The sequence below is a fragment of the Ailuropoda melanoleuca genome, chromosome 14, assembly GCF_002007445.2.
Source record: "Ailuropoda melanoleuca isolate Jingjing chromosome 14, ASM200744v2, whole genome shotgun sequence".
In the NCBI taxonomy this organism is placed as follows: Eukaryota; Metazoa; Chordata; class Mammalia; order Carnivora; family Ursidae; genus Ailuropoda; species Ailuropoda melanoleuca.
In genome coordinates this window covers 31,710,258-31,729,909 of record NC_048231.1, presented here as the reverse complement: position 1 = coordinate 31,729,909, position 19,652 = coordinate 31,710,258, and the positions used below count along the sequence as shown (strand labels likewise).

Sequence of the window (19,652 nt, the reverse complement as noted above, 5' to 3'; positions counted from 1 at the left end):
AGCCAAATGTGGGAACAGCTCAGAGTCCACAACACGTGAACAGATAAACAAATTGTGGTTTATTCATAGAATGGAATACCACTCAGCCATAAAAAAGAAGGAACTACCGAAATTTGCAGCAACGTGGATACATTTCAAAAACATTTTGCTATGCAAAAGGAGCAAAAAAAAATACATACTGCCTGATTCCATGTCCTGACTTTCAACAACAAGTGAATCTAAGCTATGATTTTAGAAAGCAGAATAGTGGTGGCCTGCAGGGCGGGACTGACTTGAAGGAGGCCCAGGGAAACTTTCTGGGGTGACTGATGGAACTATTCTGTGTCATGAGAGAGGTGTGGCTTGGGCGGATGGACGCATTTGTCAAAGCCGATCAGACCACACACTTCATACGGGTAAGCGTCACCACATGGGATTTACACTTTGATGATTATGACAACAACAACGTCCATAATAAGAATGACAACGGAGATGAAGCCGTCCACGGTATCCTTGGGAAATCATTCATTTATTCCCCACGTGCTGTTGCGTCCCTGAAGGTGTCTATTATTAATTGGACACAGAGCCTAGGGCATAGTTTTGATCCCTTTACTTATAGTCACAGGTCTTGAAGACCTGCCCAAAGCTAGTAGTGTCTGTCTATCTGTCCATCCATCCATCCATCCCTCCCTCACCAGCCCCCTCTCTCTTGCCCTCCCTCCTTCTTCTCCCTTCTTCTTTCTCTCTTTCCTTCCACCCTCTCTCTCCCTCTCCCATTTCTCTTGCAATTCGGGACACTTCTTTCCAGTTGTGTCTGGACCTTTCGGAGCCTCTGGGATGAGGCTGCGTGATGTCTTTGCTTTTCTCGGAAGAGCGAACCAGCTTTGCTGCCAGCCTCATCCACCCCTGTGCTGCGGTCCGCCCCACACAACTGGTGCCGGGGGGAGGACAGGTTCATCCCGTAGACTCCATGGATTGAGTAATGACCAAGGGGCCCCACGGCACCCAGGGTCAGATGCTTTGTCAGTGACAGACTTTTCCAGATTTTGGCCACCCGTGCAGAATGAGGTGGCTGTAAGTGCTCACCGCATGGGCCGAATCCAAGGAGGGAGAGAGCCTGCCTCTTAGAAGAAATCAGCTTACCACACTGACATTGATGGGCCTCCCTTTCTCTCCTTCTTCCTGCAATGTGCCCCGTGAGCCCTGCTCCCCACCCCCACCCTCAGGGGAAGCGGATTTAATGCCTCAACTGAGAGAATGAGATGTTCTGTTATTTTTCATGGGAAATTAAACCTGACCCTGCTGTCAGTTAGCTCATGCCAAGGGAGGATGGATGGCCCAGGCCTCAGCGCTTAACCCCTGCTCAGAGCACGTGTCTGGCTGGGGGCCAGCCATGATGTCACCTGCCGCTGGGGTGGGGGTGGGGACGGCAGGACAGGTTCCCAAGAGCATCCTCCTGGAGGGCGGAGGACTGATGATGGTGAGGCCACCGCTAGTGTTCCCCCACAATGGTCTACCTCTGACGCGGCCAGCACCTGCTCCTCGGGGGAGACTCAGCCTGTTACCGTGTCTTTCAGCCCCCAATTCTACCTCGTGCCCCACGGAGGAAAGCTGGTGGTCGGGGCTGGTCATCGTCATCGCGGTATGTTGCGCCTCCCTGGTGTTTCTCACTGTGCTTGTCATCATTTGCTACAAAGCCATCAAAAGGTGAGTGCTCACGGGGCTCTGAGCCCTGAAGGGGCTCCACCTGGGCTGGGGGCCGCTCCGCCCACCCCGGTCATGTTTCTTTAACCCATAAAAATTGTTAAGCGTGTAATAAGCAGAAAGACTGTATAGTAAATGTCCATCTATATATATAGAAACCCCCCCCCCCGCATCGGAAAGTAACAGGCCCTGTCTTTGGGAGGCTCACTCAAGGCGCCTAGGACCTAGGAGAACGGAAATAGTCCTTGCAAGGTTGGGGATGGAGCCACTGGAGGAGGGCGCCATGTTGGTTTGGCGCAGGAACTGGATTTGGGGGTCCTATCTACATTCAGACACCAGTTCAAACTGTGGGACCAGGAAGAAATCACTGTAACCTCTTTGACTCTCAGTTTCCCTACTTGTAAAATGGGGAGGAAAGAATGACAACTGTATACTGTCGCGAGGCGTAGTGAGGTGCTTCTGTCCACAGTATGCGCTCCATGTGTACTCCACAGTGCCTGGCATACAGCAAGTGCTTGCCAAGTACTGCTTAGGCGTCCATTGTTCCGTTGGTTGCAGATAGAGGAGGGAGGGTGACTGAGGGAGCCAGGCTTCTCTAGGGGGAAGAGAGAGGTTGAGATGCCTCAGAGATTTTCGGGGAACGTGATCGCAGCTGGGTCCTGGAGGATGAACAGGGGAGTCGTAAATGATCCAAACAGCAGGCTCGCTTTCACCAACACTTGCGGTCCTTTCTGTAACTCTCAACTCACTTTGCCTTTCAAAAACGACCGCCAGTCCCCACTCCCCTCATGGAGCTGGGATCTGCCACCTAGCGTGGCTGTGGGTGGGGTCTGAAGAGGTTTTAGCTGCATCCGGGGCCCTAAGTCCGGTAGAATGGGCCATGTTGTGGATGCCTGCACTGCCCCCCCCCCATTTACAGCACAGCAGCTCTCCCTAGGTCCCCTGACCTCCAGGCTTCCCAGCCTCCAAAAAATGTCCCCCCTCTAACCCAGCTTCCCGAGACCTTGGGGGAAGGTAGAGTCAAAAGACAAACAGAAATGTTGCAAAACACCTAAGGGTCCTAGGCATTGTTCATATATTTCTAATAAAGGTTTTGAAAATTCCCGAAGGCCCGAAGTTAGGGGGTCTCTATTAAGAACAATCGTAACACCTAAACTATTTCACTTTAGCCTTTCAATCGTTGTTCTATGTGATTTCACTTGAATAATTCAAAAGTAGAAAGAGTAAAATATCCGGTCTAAAGTCTGATGACGAGTTCACGTTCAGCCACGGAAGCTGACGGGCCAGATCAAGTGGGACATCCTGGCAGGACGCGAGGGGGACAGGGTCCAGGTACAGCTGCTCCACATGGATTGGCCACGCCCTGGGGATCTGCCTCCCGGCCAAGAGCCCCTTCTGCCCTCTGCTCTCATGCTGTCAGATAATGTCCAAAACCAATGACGAATCACAAGGGAGTAGCTGTGGCCCAGCTCCTCTTCAGCAAGTGCAGAGGGGAACGCTCCTGGCCCCCCAACATTCCTTCAGTTCATCTTTGTCACATCTTTTTCCAATCCGCTGCGTTTTACAGATGAGGAAACAGGGTCAAGGGGGTAAAGGGAACTGCCCAGGATGGCACAACCAGGGAGCCATGGACCCCGAATTTGAACCCAGAACATGTGACTCCAAAGCCCAGCCCTGACTGCTGCTCCTTATCACTGAAGAGCAGACCTCAATATTCCTGTCTGCCCTTCCTCATCAGTGCCCGGGTACCTGGGGTGTGGCTGTGCTCCTTTGAGGATGGAAGGACAGATGGACAGAAAGGCCCCAAGGCTCCCAGACCCTGCAATTCAGGGGAAGGCCTGGCCATGGAAAGCAAAGTGGATGCTGTGGGAGATTCCCGGGGACACAGCCAGTCTGATTCCCAGGTGTTTTGCAGGCGCCTACTGTGTGCCTGGCCCTGTGGGGACAGAGACAGTGAAATCCAGGCCGTGCCTGTGGGCTGCTCATCTGACCGGAGGGCGGTGGGGGGCAGATATGTGCACGACCATGACCGCGTTACAAGGCAGGTGACGGTGAGGCTCTGGGAGGCTTGCTGGCAGCCTGTGGCGGGGAGGAGTCATGGCTAGCTCTGATCCAGATGATAAAGCATTTGAGCTGAGAGCCTGTGGCAATGGGAGGAGGGTTTTGAGAAGCCCAGCCAGGGACGATTTCCACACATAGCCACCTGTGTGCGGAAAAGCCCCAGGACACCGGGAAGCTCCTGGACCACCATGGGAGATGAGGCCGGGAGGGAGCTGCGTGTCTGACGGGGGAGGCGCGGCGTTGGGGGGACTCTCGGTAGGCACAGGAAGCTACTGGAGGTTTGCCGGGAAGAGCATGCAAGACCCAGCAGTGGCAGTGCCAGAGAGGGGGCCACTGTCCCCTCCAGGATGCCCCTCCCACTGGCCCTCCCCCCGGAGAGAAGCAGCATTCTCAAGTCACTTCCAGAAGTCACTTCTGCCTTCCCTCTCTGCCCCAAGCTTCTGAAGAAACGTGCTGTCTGCTCCAGCGTCAGGAGTGCAAGAGGAGAACTAACCCACATTAATAGCTGACTGTGGCAGCGGTGCTGGGCTTTGTTTCAGTGGAGCTGGGGGTTTCCCAGGAAGGCCTGTGGGGGTGCCCCCTCGTCTCCCCTCAGAGCAGCCTGAGGGGCCTCCTTTCTGCCCTCTGTCCCCTACCACAGGCTCTGAGCTCTTGGTTCCTGGATCTGTCAGGGGCCTGGAAAGACACAGAACTCAGGCCACGTGGCTCAGTCGATCCCTTCCAGGGGCGTGGGCTGGGCTCCCTCCGGGAGTGTGGGTGGGGCTCCTTTCCAGGGGTGTGGGCGGAGCTATCTTCCAGGGCTGTGGGATGGACTCCTTCCAGGGGGTGTGGGCGTGGCTCCCAGCCAGAGGTGTGGGCGGGGCTTCAGGAGTTTGGGCGGGTCCTGGGAGCAAATGGGGCTGGTGAAGTGCTCGAGGACTAGTAGCAGTGGGGGCCCTTAGCGCCCCTAGGACCAGGACAAGCGGAGGAAATCGTGCCACAGGAACTAGAGAACCTAGAGAGCCCGAGACTCAAAAGAGGGGCCGCTTAGTAGGAGCTATGGTTGGAACAGATGGAGATGAGCCCCAAAACAGGAAAGGAATGGGAGAAACACCCCAACCTCTCTCTACCCTCCCTCGTCTCCTGAGGGCGCGTCTCATTGGCTAAACCCAAGGAAAAGGGAGCCCAGGATTTGCAGTGGTAGGTGTCAGCCTCCCAGGGCAGGGAGAGGACAGAACGGGTGAGTGGGGACAGAAATAGAAACCAGCACAGCCCCTGCTCTGCAACAGCCCCATGATCCACATCCTTCTCTGCACAAGCCCTGGGATATGGGAAGAAGACCCAGCCCTCCGCTCCTCCAGACCTCATCATCCAGAAAGGGCATCCCAGCCCACAAGGGCAGATAGTCAGTGACTGGAGGGGGCTCTGTTCAGGGTCAAGCGGAGGCAGAAATAGAGGCCAGCACTCCCAGAACTGGCCTGGAAGGAGGCCTGTGTGGGAGAGGCTTAACCCCTTGGGGGAGGGAGCGGGGGGGGGGCAGCCCAAGTTATAGCTCTGTCGGAGAGCAGATGGCCCCCACTGCTGCCCGGGCTGACCTCTGCTGGGGGCTGTAAGAGATAGCATCAGGCCAGCCAGCTGTCTGTCTGCATTTGTCTCCAGAGTCAATGGAGGATTTCTTGCTCACGGCCAATTCTTTTTGGTTAATAATTCATTTGAAACATGCCTCTTCTCTCAGGAAACAAAAGCATTTCATGTCACTGTAAAACCATTAAAAGGAAAATTCAGTGATAAACCCGGGTCTTCTTTTAACTCCCACAGCCTGGAGTCTTAGGGGAGGATTTCCGAGAGATCTTTGTGAATGGCCCCAAAACCGCCTTTGGGAACCAGATTGCTGGGAGGATGGTTCTAGAATCAGCTGGAGTAGGAAGGTGGTTCTGGAGAGGCCAGCTTGGTTTGGCATCTGGGGTGCAGGCCGCAGGGTCCACAGGCCTCCGCAGGAGTGGGAGGAGACAGGAGAGGTGCAGAAGCGGCACCCCGCAGGGCCCTCACTGGGTATGACCTTGGTGGGAGGTGGGGTCGAATCAGCACTTCCTACTCCGCAGACTTAGTGAATCAGACTGCATCCTGTGAGTCAACAAATGCACCCAGAGTCCCAGCTCTGAGCTGGGTGACATGGTGCTCAGGGGTGGAGGGCTCCAAGGCGGGGAGCCCAAGGAGGGGCACCTCCCCCAGACCCAGGGCCCTGAGAGGTTTCTTGGAAGGGGGAGGGTGTTAATCAGACCAAGGGGCTCAGAAGGGGAGTTGCTCACAGCGGGACTAGCTCATGCACTGGCCCCCAGGTCCCCTGCCAATGATGCCGAACTCTGCCGGGTCCCCAGCCGTGGGAGCGCACACGGCTCACATTTCAGTGGTCCTTGGTGGGAGCTTGCTATGAGCAACTTCTTTTTCTGTATTTTTTTTAAAGATTTATTTATATATTTAAAGGGGGGGTGGGTTGTGGAGCAGAGGGAGAGAGAGTCCCAGCCAGACCCCGAGCTGAGCATGGAGCCTGAAGCGGGGCTAGATCCTAAGACCCTGAGATCATGACCCGAGCCAAAACCAAGAGTCGGATGCTTAACTGGTTGAGCCCCTCAGGCGCCCCAGGCAGCTTTTTTATTCACAGCTGCAGGGTGTTGGAGCCTCCTCTCAGGCCTCCTCCCCACCCCCAGACGTGGCACGCACAGGGCCTCAGACAGCCTGGAGTTGTTCAAAGAACCCGGGACTGGGAGTCCAGACCTCTGAGCTCGGTTCCCAGCCACCCCGCAGCTCAGTGGGTGTCGCTGCCCTCCCTGGGCCGATTTCCTTACCTGTAAAATGAGGGTCCTTTAAGTCTCTGTCCAGCCCCTAAGTCTTTGTTTCCAGCCCTAGATAGCTAGAGGACTGGCCACTAGGGCATGTCACTGCTCAGAGGTATAAATGCTGACGGAAATGCTTGCCAAGGTCTAGGCCAGGCGGCAGGGCTCTGCTTGGCGCAGGGGCTCCCATCGTGGGTGCTCAGGCATAGTCCCCACCCTCGAGGAACACACCTCGTGGGGCGGGAAGGGGGAGGACACAGTGTTGATCAGACCATCCTCGGAAGAGGAGTATCTGAAGGGGCTACCAAGCAGAAATAAAGGAAAGAAGACACAAGGAAAGAAGCTATTGGTCCAGGACGGGATGGGGACCTCAAACAAGCAATGATCAGTGTGAGTCACCAAGACAAAGCGCCAGGGCGCAAGGTGCCCCCTGTCCAGGTAGGAGGGCCAGGCCGGAGCCCTGCCAGGCCAGCAGGAGGAAGTTCCCAAGCCCGTGGACTCTCAGGGATGAGACTCCTTGTGGGGGTGGGGGGGAATTGCATTTGCAGCTTCTCTGACAACCACACCATTCCGTGCAGAGAACACTCGTGCTGCAGAGAAGGGATGCCCATCCCCTCCAGGCCCCCCTCCTCGAGTCACCCCCACACCCCAGGCACATGCAGAACACCTTTCCTCCTCCTCCGGCCATCCGTGGCACAGGGCCTTCACCTTCTGCCATCGATTTGCCATTAAGCCACTTGACGGCCGTCTCGTTCTGATTTACAAGGTGTTGGCGGACAGACAGCGAGAGGCCGCAGCACAGTGTGGCTGAACCCGCAGTACATTGATCGCAGGTGGTGAGCAATCGCGCTGCTCCCGGGGAGTGAGCTCCCGTGCGCGTGTGCCCGAGGGTGCCCGAGCACACACTGTCGCTGGGCTCTGATGCTCCTCGGCTTGGTCCACAAATATTTGTGGAGCACCTACGGGTGCCAGGGATGTGGAGATGCGCAAGATGAGCCCTCGACTCCTCACTAGCAGTGTAAGCAGATCAGATACACACACACACACACACACACACACACACACACACACACACGCCGGGGTGGCTCAGACCGGTAGGCATCTGTCTTCGGCTCAGGTCCTGACTCCAGAGTCTGGGAATCAAGCCCCGCGGCCCACTCCCTCCCGGCTGAGCAGAGAATCTGCTTCTTCCCTTTCCTCCCCCCGACCCCCCGAGCTTGTGCTCTCTCTCACTTTCTCTCTCTCAAATGAATCATTTTTTTAAAAAAGCTGTTAGCAAATAAATAAATAAGGTGCTTTAAAAACCTGAGTGCTATGAAGGAGGGGGACTATCCGAGAGAATTGGAGGAGAGAAAGAGAAGAGGTTGGAAGCAGGGGTGCTCCCTGCACCCCAAGAGTCAGGAGTGCTGTGCCTGCTTCCTGACGCAGCTTTATGGTTAGAAAGAAAGGTTAGGGCTTCGTACATCCACAGGCCCCTTTTTAAATTTTTATCGAGGTAATACAGGCACATGGTTTAAAATGTCAAACATGCCACAAGCCTGGTAAGAAAAACAGCAGCCCCCAGACTGTCCCCCTGTCTCCCCGCAGCCACATTCTTGAGAGACAACCCCTTCTGGGTGTCAGCTCTTCCAGTCTTTCTCTCCCTGCTCTAAGCGATGTGTATACGGCTTTGAGGATTTTCTTGCCGTTTCACGCATTATCTGTTGACTTTCTAAGGTGCAAGGCTCAGCGCCCTCCCAGGGCCCAAAGACGTTCAGAGCACCGCCCTGTCCCCATCCCCCGCCTACAGGCGCCTCCCAGGTGGGAGTCGCAACCAGCGTCCACCTTAGCAGACAGCGTGCTGTCTGCGGCTCAGTCACCTCGCTGCCCTGAGCCAGGGACACCTCCTCACAGTGCACGCTGCTACCTCAGGTGATCCATCCCGCGGGGCCGAGTTTGCCTGGAGCCTCTGTCCCCTCCGGGGCCGACAGGCAGATGGCAGCTCCCTGGGAACTTGCCACACTCAGCCCTCTCCCTCTCCCATCCTTCGTGTCTCTCTCCAGCCTGACGGCATGGTGGAGTTGTTTCAAGATCTTTCCTGAATCAGAGACTCCATAGCCAATCAGCTAACTGAGAGCGAATTTCATTTTCTTTTTAGAATTGACATTCTCTTTGGAGCTTTGGGACGGGGGTCCGGGAAGGGTGGGTTCTTACTGAACGTGTGGCAAGTAGAGACGACCTGGTGGCCTGGAGTGGAAGGGGTCTGAGCCAGAATGAGCCTCCCAGGCCAGGGGAGGAAACTGAGTCCCGGCTGGGGAAGAGAGCTGGCTCGGGTCACGAAGGTTCCCAGCCCCCGTCGGTGCTCTGCGAGCTCTCGGGGAGCTCCATCTAGCCACGCACTGCTGCTCCTGTCACAGCTCAGCCCTCCCTGCTCCTCACTCGGGCCCCGGCTCAGACGCCCCCTCCTCTGACCAGCATCCTGGGCTGTTCTAGATCCTTCTTCCCTGCGCCCGCCCTGGAGTTGGAGCTTTCCCTGATTTACGTCTCTGCTTTCTGCTCTAGGCAGATTAATGTTGATGTTTACCCGTGCATGTGCCCCTGCATGTGAGTGAGGGACTGTGTGCACGTGCACATGTACACTCCCACGCACATCAGTGGGGAGCGGTCGTCTTGTCTCCCTCATCTCTCTCCCCTGTGGCATCTGGCCCGTAGTCACAATTGCGTGACTTTCTGTGGCTTGAATGGAGGCTTGTTTACATAGACTTGCCAGATCCTACCATTTATTTATTTATTTATTTGATGGAGAGCCATAGAGAGCGCAAGTGGAGGTGGGGGGAGGGGCAGAGGGAGCGGGAATCTTAAGCAGACTCCCCTCTGAGCCGCTGAGCCGGGAGCCCCACACGGGGGCTGGATCGCCAGCCCCTGAGATCATGCACTGAGCCGAAATCAGGAGTTGGATGCTTCACCGCCTGAGCCCCCCAGGGGCCCCCAGATTCTACCTTTTAAATTAGCAAACCCTATGGAGAATTTCAGCGAACTCCGTTTTTTTCTCTCCCTCTGGGTAAGTGAGGTAGAATCAGCTTTTCAGGGAGATAACGTGCGCCCCGTTTTAAATGCCTGGCCCCCCGCGTCACCAGTTTGGGCTTCCTCCTCCCTCTGCCAGCTCGGCTCCCCTCCCTCCAAGCCCCAGTGCCTTCCGCCTTCTTGCTGTACTGCAGCAGATATGCATGCACCGCGACTCAGCGGCCCCCTGCTCGTGCCCCAAGTGACCCGGCCTCCCTCCTGCCTGGGCGTGACACACTCGGGCAGACCCCCGCCATCGGCGGCCTCCTCCTCCCCAGCCCCAGCGCACACACCACTGGCCCAGCCCTCCCCCCACCCCCACCCCCCTTCGACCTGCGCAGTCAGGATCAGAGCTGGGCAGGAGGAAGACAAGACAGGTGGGGCCCAGGGACTGGGGACAGGAGTGGAACCATCCAGCCTCATCTTGGATCAACTTCTGGGAGCGAGACATTCACCTTGAAGGCACCTCGGATCCCTGGGGTCTTGAGACTGGAGCTGTCTCTGCGCCAAAACCTCTTGGGCAGGCGGAGCCCGATGCAGTGATTGGACACTTGAGACCCAACTGTTCCCATCTGTCACTTCTCCCTGCTGCCTCTGTCAGTTCCTGTGACAACACCACCCCCCAGATGCCAAATCCAGCCTCTCCGGCTGGCATTCGAGACCACCACATCTGACGGTACTGTGAGTCACATCAGAGCCAGTGGGCTCCGAGGAGGGACCACCTCTGGCTGAGTGTCGAGCGGGGATACATGGCCACAGCCGCTCCGAGACCATCTTACTTCCTTCAGGACCTCAGCTGGATTCAGGGGACAGATTCTTGCGCTTTGTTGCAGGACCAAGACTCAGTCTTCCAACTCCAGGGCTGGTGGTCTTTCCTCCGGGGCCCACAGACACCCTCCAGGCGGCCCAGGGCTTGCTTTTCCCCGGAGCTGGGGTCAACACCCAGGCTTCTCTTGAGTCCCGGAGGCCACGGTATCTCTCATCCTTATCTCCTGCACAATCCTCTCTCCAAGGAGAAGAGATGGAGCCCAGAAGGGGCAGGGGCCCTGTGTGTCCCCACCTGCCTTGGGCTGAGATGCTCATTTGGGCTCATTTATGCCCCCCGCCCTGCCCCCACCAAGGGACCCACCTGCTGTGATAGGAGGAGGAATCCTGTTCTGCTGGTGGGAGGCCTGCAGCAGGGGGAGCGGCTTGGCTTTGCGCAGTGGGGCACGTGATGCCGCAGGCCAGTCGAGGCCAGAAAGGCAGGCCGATGGTGGGCATGCTCGGCACCCGTGGATGGGAGAGCCACAGGGGTCCCTGCTCCTCGGGGTCCTTTTGTCACCAGGAAGCTCCATCCCTCCCTGATCTCACCTCTGTAGACAAGCTGGGTGGAGGTGTGGGGTAGGGTGAGGGGTAAGACAGGAGTCCCTGGTTTAAGGAGTCTTCAGATGGCTCCCTACTGCCCTCAGCGTGAGATCCAAATGCCCGGCCCCTCTGGCGGGGTCCCAGGGCCGAGGCCAGCCCACGAGCCTCACCGACGCCTGCCTTCGGTCTGCTCAGCCAGAAGGGCTTAAACAAGGAAGCCCTAGGCAGGTGGTCCAACGGCGGGGGCGGGGTGGGGGGGGCTCGGTCGGAGGGTGAGGACGCTGGTCAGCCGCATACCTGCCGCACCTTCCGCAGGTGAGGGAAGGAACTGTGCTGGGTCAGAAATGAGGATGCTACTTCTCAGGGTCGGCAGCTCCCCTGGGCGGCTCGCAAAGGCCTCTTCTGGCTTCTTGACCCAGGTTTGGAGAAGTCTGCAGGCGACAAGGGCATCTCATCGCGAAAGGGTGTGTGTGGGGGGGTGCATGGCTGTGAGTGGGCGGGCGCTCTTGTGTGTGTATGTGTGTGTATGTAGGTGTATGGGTGTGGGTGGGGTGCGTGTGTTTCAGGGGTGGGTGGAGGGGAGGGTGGATGCTTTCGGAAGAGGGAGCCGAGACCTCGAAACCTCATGGGAAACAGCGCCTTCTGTGGGGGGCATGAGACAAGGAGCAAGCTGGCCTCCCTCCCTTGTCAGGCTCCTCAGCGCTTTGCCTCCAGCTCCCCCAGCCGAGCAGCAGGCTGAGGGTGGTACCTGTCATATCACTGTCAGCAGGACCCAAGAGGCGCGCCTGGGTCCTGGCCCTCCCTGCCCAGGCCGGCATGCGGGCGGAGGCAGCTCCACGGAGGCCATGGCTGGTGGCCTGAGTCCCCCGAGCTGTCAGCACCGCACACCATGTAAAGAACGTGCAAGGCCTGACACTGGCCGGGCCGGGACAAGGGGGAAGGGGTCTCAGGGTGGGGGACCCACCCTCCGGCAGGCAGGAATTCTGGACATGGCCAAGGAAAAGCTCACTCCCCTTTCTCTTGGTTTTAGGAACCATGCCTTGTAGGCCGTCGTCTGTGGCCATCCCTTCCTGCACCAGGGTGCAAATGCCTTTCTTTGGTTTAGTGGGACCAGCCCTGGCCGGCTTATGGCACTGCGGAGCCAGGCTGGGTCCCAGCAAGCCTCTCCGGCATTTCCAGAGCCCCACGGGGCACGCATTAGGTAGGAAGTCCGTGTGGACTGGAGAGCGCTGGCTGCTGCCCACCCACGGGACAGCTCCCCGCTGACACCTTCCCAGCGGCAGTACTGAGAGCTAACAAACACTTACGGAGCACTTACTGTTTGCCAGAGGCTCATCTAAGTGCTTAACCCACATTAACGTATTTCATCCTCCCAACAAGCCTATGAAATGGACACCATTATTGTGCCCATTTTATGGACCAGGAAACTGAGGCAGAGAGAGGTTAAGTGGCTTGCCCAGAATCACACAGCTGGAAGTGGTGGGGCCTGGGTTTACTGAACCGTGACACCCCCGCCCGTGGGCAGCGTCACCCTGAAGTGCCCTGCTGGAGGAAGGACAGTGCGGGGAGGGGCGAGGCAGACCATCTCCCACTATAGCTAAAACTCCAGATTCCACTGGGCTTCCGTGAACCCCAGAAGGGCTTTGGGAGTGGGCTGGGCAGCAGCCCAGAGTAGAGTGGTTGAGGGTTCAGCTCTGGTGGAGGAGTGGAGCAGACCAAGTCCATTTCTTAGGAGAACCCTTGGGACAGCGACCCCCCGCCCTCGCTCCCCTTGCCATGCCCAGACTCTTGGAATGCTCCTGGGGCGGGGGGAGGCGGGAGGCTGCATCAGCCACAGGTGCCACTTCGCTGGGTGGAGCCCCTGCACAGACCCCGTTTGTTCTTCCTGCCTGGAAGTTGGCTGGGGCCATCGAGGAGGCCCTGGCCCTGTCTCCTTGCCTTGTCCTCAGTGTCCCTCCAGCCAGGCTTGCTTCCTGCCAGGCATTCTGTGCCAACATTTCCCTCCAAGGCCCTGGGGAATGCAAAGGGATCTCCTAGCCAACAACCTGGCTCTAGAAATTTCACCTCTTCTCCTGGCAGAAGAAACCCAGATGATTTCCTACCCTCACCCTAAACAGGTGGAAACTGTTCCCTCCATGCTTTGCCCATTTCCATAGGAGTTTCTTCCTCTCTCCATTATCCACTCTGCAAGGCCCTTCAACCTTATCTCCCCTGACCCAGACCTGCTCCAGTTCACTTTCAGACCTAGCCCAAGATTGAACATTTATTAGGGAGAAAAGCAGGGTGGATTTGGGCTCAAAGACTTTTGTCTGTTCCTATTTCCTGGAATCCTGATTCTGATGTCCATACTCCCCCTCCTATATTGATGACAAATGCAGGAATCTGACTCCAGCCCATCAACATGGGATATCACTGTTAGAAAATGTACCCCTTAGCCGGTTTCCCGGGCCATGCAAACTCAGAGTCGGGAATGAAGCCCACCCAGCAAGGTCAGAGCTGCTCGAAGCCCCTGGAAAGGGGTGGGTGGCCCAGGGGAGAAAGGAAGGAGATGAAGGGGGAAAGGCCCAGGGAAGGAGGCTGCCTCAGAGGCTGTCATTTCCACAAGCCTGTCACAAACAAGGCAAACTATCTATCTGACCCCTACAAACCTGGGGGTTCCGGAAAGTGTCCCTGAGCGTCTCCATAAATGGGGTTCTTGGGATGTGCTGGGTTCAAGCAAAATGAGACAGGCCTCTTGGAAGACTCTTGAGAACTTCTGGAACTCCCCAGACAAGGGTGGAGGAAGGCCTTCCCAAGCTGATGGGACCAGAGCCTGTGTTGGGGGAAAAAGCCTGCTGGGGATGCTGACTTAATGGAAAGATGTCTGGACCAGGATATGGTAGGAGCAGATGGTGGTCCAGGCCCTGACACCAACCAGCTGGGCGTCCTTGGGCAAGCCACAGCTCTCCCTAAGCCTCAGTTTCCCCATGAAATGAATCTCTTTACCCCAGGCTGAGCTCCTTCAGGGGACCATTGTGAGAGGGGACAAGAAAATCTGTAACCAAGAGTGCTTTGCACAAAGTGTGATGGGCCGCAAGAGAAAGTGCTGGTTTGCATCTCACGTTTCTAGAAGCCACCGTGGCTGAGCCTGACACCCGGAGGGAGTGCTCTTGGGTTTCTCTGTGTTTTGTGAGCTCATTCTGCAGCAAGGAAAGAGGGAACAGTGAATAGATGTGCTCTCAGGGTGTTGCCTCTGAGCGGGCCTGATAATCCCACCCATGAAACTGCTGACAACTGCCCCGCAGACCTTGCCTCCCCTAAACTAATTCACCTTAGGCTTTATCCCCTATCCCATATCCCTTCCAGGGCTTCCTGGAAGGACCTGGTACCCGCACCCCGTCGCTGGGTGACCCAACTGGTCACCAGGTACAGTCCTCCTCAGCCTGGGTTTGGGGAGGCTCTGGGGACGTTTGAGAAGGCAAAAGCAACCGATCACCAGGCTTTCAAAGATGGCCATGGCATTCAATTTAGACAACGCGCCACAAAGGCCAGGTCAGGCTCAGCCCCAGCGGTAGTGGGGACACAGGAGGTGACTGAGTTTACAACCCCACGGGCCTCAGAGTCACCCAAGAGGCAGCAGTATTGCAATACGGGATTGGGCTGCACAGCCTGCGGGGCCGAGATCGGGAGGCTGTAGCCAGCAGGCCCAGCGCTGGGGCCGGAACCCGCCTGAACCAGTCAGGAGAGGAGGTGGGATTGGGGCCAGGCCAGAAAGTAGGAGTGCAGATTTGGAACCTCTGTGAGTGAGCAAGAGCCTTCTCAAAGCCTCCTCCCGGCCTTCTTGAGCCGTGTATGGATGGGAGAAATGACTCTTGGGGTTAAACAGCCTCTGGAATGAGCTGTAGGTGGCCCAACATGAAGTGTTTGAGAACCACTAGCGGGCACTCATTTAGTTTGACATTCACCACTGTCTGCCACCATCAACACAACCAACATCACCACCACCTCCATCACCATGACTACTGCCAACACCAGCTGCATCACCATTACCATAACCACCACCATCACCACAACCGCCACCACCACCATTGTCACCACCATCATTACCATAACCACCACCAATACGACCAAACTGTCACCATTACCATGACTACTGCCAACACCAGCTGCATCACCATTACCATAATCACCACAACCACCACCACCACCATTGTCACCACCATCATTACCATAAAGACCCCAACACAATCAAGCTGTCACCATTACCATAACCACCACCAACACAACCATCACCACCTTTGCCACCATCACCATGACTACTGCCAACACCAGCTGCATCACCATCACCACAACCACAACCACCACCATTGTCACCACCATCAGTACCATAACCACCACCAAACTGTCACCATCACCATGACTCCTGCCAACACCAGCTGCATCACCATTACCGTAACCACCACCACCCACTCCACCATGACCACCACCATTATCACCACCATCAGTACCATAACCACCACCAACACCACCAAACTGTCACCATCACCATGACTACTACCAACACCAGCTGCATCACCATTACCATAACCACCACCATCACCACCCACTCCACCATGACCACCACTTCACCACCAAGTCCACCCCCATTACTATTCCCGCCACCTCAACCCCCCATCACTACCACCAGCATCGCCTTCCCCACCATCCTCTTCATCACATTTTCCACTGACCTCTGACCACACAGAGGCAAGGCTGCAAAGTCCAACCTCTGGCACCTCTCTTTTCACCCTGCACCCCAAATATTCATCTTCACGTCTGCTTGCTCGTAATCAAAGTGATTGATCGAACCCCGACCATGTGTCCTACTAGGCTGACCATATGTTCTCCGTTCTCATTTGTCGGAACAGTCCCAATTCATGCCTGTTGTCCCTGCTTCATTATTAAAAGCTCCTGTTTCACTCTCAGCTGTGCCCTGGTGTGCACGACACATGATTTGGTCACCCTCATTGGGACCATCTCTAGCTTCTGCCTGGCCCCCATCAGGGCCAGCAGCACAAGGATGCTAACCCAGAACGGAGCCTGGTGGGCTCCCTGGAAGGACATGATACCCGCACACCGTCGCTGGTCATTAATGGCTGTCCCTGCCTCCCCTCCCAGGAAACCCCTGAGGAAGGAGGAGAACGGCACCAGTGTCGCTGAGTACCCCATGACCTCCTCGCAGAGCAACAAAGGGGTGGACGTGAACAGCGCCGTGGTGTGAGTCTGCGGACCCGGACCCGCTGGCCAGAGGGGCACATTGGTGGCGTTAGTGGACCCGGGAAAGCAGGTGGACCCGAGCTGACACTGGGCTTGTCCCAGACTTCCAAAGGCGGAACCATCCTCTTCCCAGCCTTGCCCCTGGTCGGCTCGCGGGCAGGGCAGCACAGACCGCGGGCCGAGCTGGGCGCCCCTGCACGCAGCTCCCAGGGGCAGCGCCACCCCCCCAGGCTCTGCACGTCTCCTCCCTGTCTTGTCTTCATTTTCCCGTCTCCCAGCCGCGCTCTGACAAAGGCGGGGAGTCTGTCTGGCTGTCTGCTGGGCCAGGGAGGCATCCCGCTTTAGCCAAGAGAAGGGTGATCCAGGGGCCACTCCCCTGCTCGAAAACCTCTCCTCTGCAGCAAGACTGTCTGCTTCGCATTCACCATGTGTCCCCACAGAAGCCATCGGCACAGCCATGAGACGTCCCCTTCCAGAGGTGCTTCCCACACACCCGTCTGTCACCGCATCTGTGACTGTCTTCAGTCTTCAGGGCCTGCCTCCTCCCTCCCGTTCCCACCCACATCCGGGGCCCCTGGCTCTTGGCCTCTGACCCCCTGCCACGGAGGGCTGTAAGCCCAGCCCGTAAAGCCCCCTCCTGACAGCAGACAGAGGGGCTCTTTGAGCATCTGACCTTCCAGGGGCAAACAACTCTCTGAACACCAGGCCAAGGAGCCAGGAAGGACCGAGCCCTCTGTCTGTCCTCAGACTCATCCCCCAGCCATCCTCCTAGGAACGGACAGCTCCGTGTGAGCCAGGCCCTGCCTACATCCCGCGGAGGCCGCCACTTATGCCAAGCCCTCTGCGGGCGCCCCGGGCTAGGCCAACCCGGCCTGGCGCTGGGTCTTCCCTGATGACACCCCTCCCCCGCCGAGACCCTGACCAGGTTTTCAGACCCTCTCCTGAGAGCCCCTGGCCTCCCCTCACCCACGAGGAGGTGGTGTTCCCCAGTGCTCCCCTTTGAATGTCTCTTCCCAAGGTCTTGTGTTCCAAACGTGCTAAAACCTCCAGAGGGGGTTGGTGGACGAAGGGAAGGAAGGGGATGGAAGGAGAAGACGCTCCATGCCTGGTAATCCCGATCCACCGGCCCGGTGGGCACACGACTAGCCCCGTGGAGACAGTGGCCTGTGGTCTGGCCTCCCCTGGTGGATTGGGAGAACACTTCCCACCCCGTGGTTCCCTCACCTCCCATACCGTTGCTCAGAAGGAACTGGACACATGTCATGATTCGACTCTCTCCGTGTAGGATCTTAGCTAGGTGGGCCCTGCTTGCCTTCCAGACCACCAAGCATAGTTCTCTGGAGGGTATTGGCCACAGTGAGACTTGCCCATCCAAGTAAGCCTGACAGAAAAGTCCCCATTCGGGCTGAACCTTGGAAATCCATTGTCCCGGAGCCCTTGTGTCCATGCAGTGGTCTGTGGTCCATTGTGTTTCGGAGGGCAGAGGGGAGAAGGTGAGTGTGCTGGGACCCTAACCCGGGTCCTCCCCAAGGTCAGCAGGAGCAGGCTGAGGACAGGCCCAGACCCTCCCAGAAATCGTTTTTTCTTCTTTCTTCTGAGGACCTGTTTTGGGTTTGGATTTGGATTTTTGCTTCCCTTCCGTGTTAGCACGGCACAGCACCACGGGTGGCCAGGTTCAGTGCCCCCAGCGGGGGGGGGGGGCACTCGGCAGTCCCCTCCGCCCACGCCTTCCACTCCCCCAAGGGATGCACAGCGGGTGACAGGAGGCCAGAGGGTGTGGGTGTGCAGTGGGTGCTTTCCCTCCCGGCCTGCAGGCTCCCACCGAGCCCCTGCCTGTTCCCTGAGTAGACACCCCGGCGGGACCTCTGCCCTCAGCACGTGACCCCCTGGGCTCAGAGGGATGGGCAGGCCCCTTCAATCAGAGGGGAGAATCCTGGCCAAGGGGTTGTGGAGGGGGTGGGCAGCCAGCCTGAAGAGACATCAGGGTGCCAGGGCACAGGCCCACTTTGCACAACCCCACTGGTCCCGCCTTCCCTGACCCTGGCTTCCGCCTGGGAGGGTTTACAACTAGCCGGATCCTTCAGCCCCTGGCAAGGCTCACCGTGAGGAGCCTTGACAACCACCACCACACTCTGGGACCAGTGTCCCCTTCCCTGGGGACACAGGAAAAGCTAACATTTATGTGTAAATTGCCCCAAATCACATTTGTAGTCTCTTCTCACTCAGTGAAAACCAAGAGAAGAACCAACCCAGTTCTTAAGAAAGAATCTACGTGAGAAGTCAACCCACCAAACCTACAATGGCCATTAGGAAACTCTCACACACGGCAGCGAGGGAACCTCACGGGAGTTTTGGCTTAAGTGACAAGAAGCGTCCATAAAACCACACGGCCTCGTATTTGAGCTCAGAACTTTTATTTAAGGAATGTATCTGCAGACCAATCCTCAGACTCGCCCAAACTTCGAGGTTGAGAACGAAATGCACATTTCTTCTCCGCCTTTTCTCAAATAGATATTTTTTAACCATCTCCTAGTTGAGCCCAACTTAGAATGGCCTATAGGATCTCCCAGAGTTTTTAGGTGTTTCTTAGAAGCTTCTAAAGCAAGTTTTGGAAGAAAGACTAATAGCTGTAAAAATATAGACATATATATTATATATAGTTATATATATATATTTAAAGAGATATCTATATCTATATAAAATCACTGTACTCTCCAGATCTGTACAAAGTCCGAATTCAACAGCCCAGGTAGCGCGCCATCTAATGCATGAAGGTAAATATCCTGAGGTCTGCCTCCCGGACGGTGTGCCGAGCACCCACAGGAAGAGGGCTTTTGTCTCTAGGAGCTCCGTCTCCGTGGACAAATGTGAGGTCCTGCCGTCGGGTCCACCAGCGAGCCACGACTGTGGATTTTGTGCAGAGACCACCCAGGGAGCAGGACCTGCAGTGCTGGGGTGGGGAGGCAGGCCGGATGCTACTTACAAGGAAGAAAGTACCATGCCTTTTTTATTTTCAATAAAAATATACTTATAGAGATGACTGTCCATTGTCTTCTGTGGATGGGGGCGGGGGGCGGGTCCTGGGCAGTGGGGGGCATGGGAAGGACAGAGCTGGCTGAGTGTGGGGCTATGACCTTTCCCTGAGGCTCTGCTACAAACCCAGGGCTGGGCTCCGTAACTTGCTTGCCTTATTTCCATACGGTTTTATCAGAACACCCCAAGGCCAGCGTTGATGGGGACTCCATGGTACCAATCCTGTCCCTCCTCCCCCCACCCAGCCATCTTGACTTTTGACTCAGTTGAGAAGAGGGTGACCAACTGTCTCAGTTTGCCCAGGTACCAGGCAGACGGGACAAGCCGGGTACCCTCATTTGCCAAGTGCTCATGGGAATCACGGCCGGCCACGCTGGAGGGGGAGATGGGTCAGGCCTGTGGCCTCCTACTTGGTCCAGTGTCCAGACTTCAGCCCCC

At 56.8% G+C, this 19,652-nt stretch overlaps 1 long non-coding RNA gene across 1 annotated transcript; it reads left to right on the top strand.

The window, feature by feature from the left end:
• The first annotated feature begins 1,420 nt into the window (after positions 1–1,420).
• LOC117796036 lies at positions 1,421–19,214 on the top strand. Its single transcript, XR_004620362.1, has 3 exons — positions 1,421–1,686; positions 11,977–12,147; positions 16,083–19,214. It is a non-coding gene; the product is annotated as an uncharacterized LOC117796036 (long non-coding RNA).
• Positions 19,215–19,652: the final 438 nt, after the last annotated feature.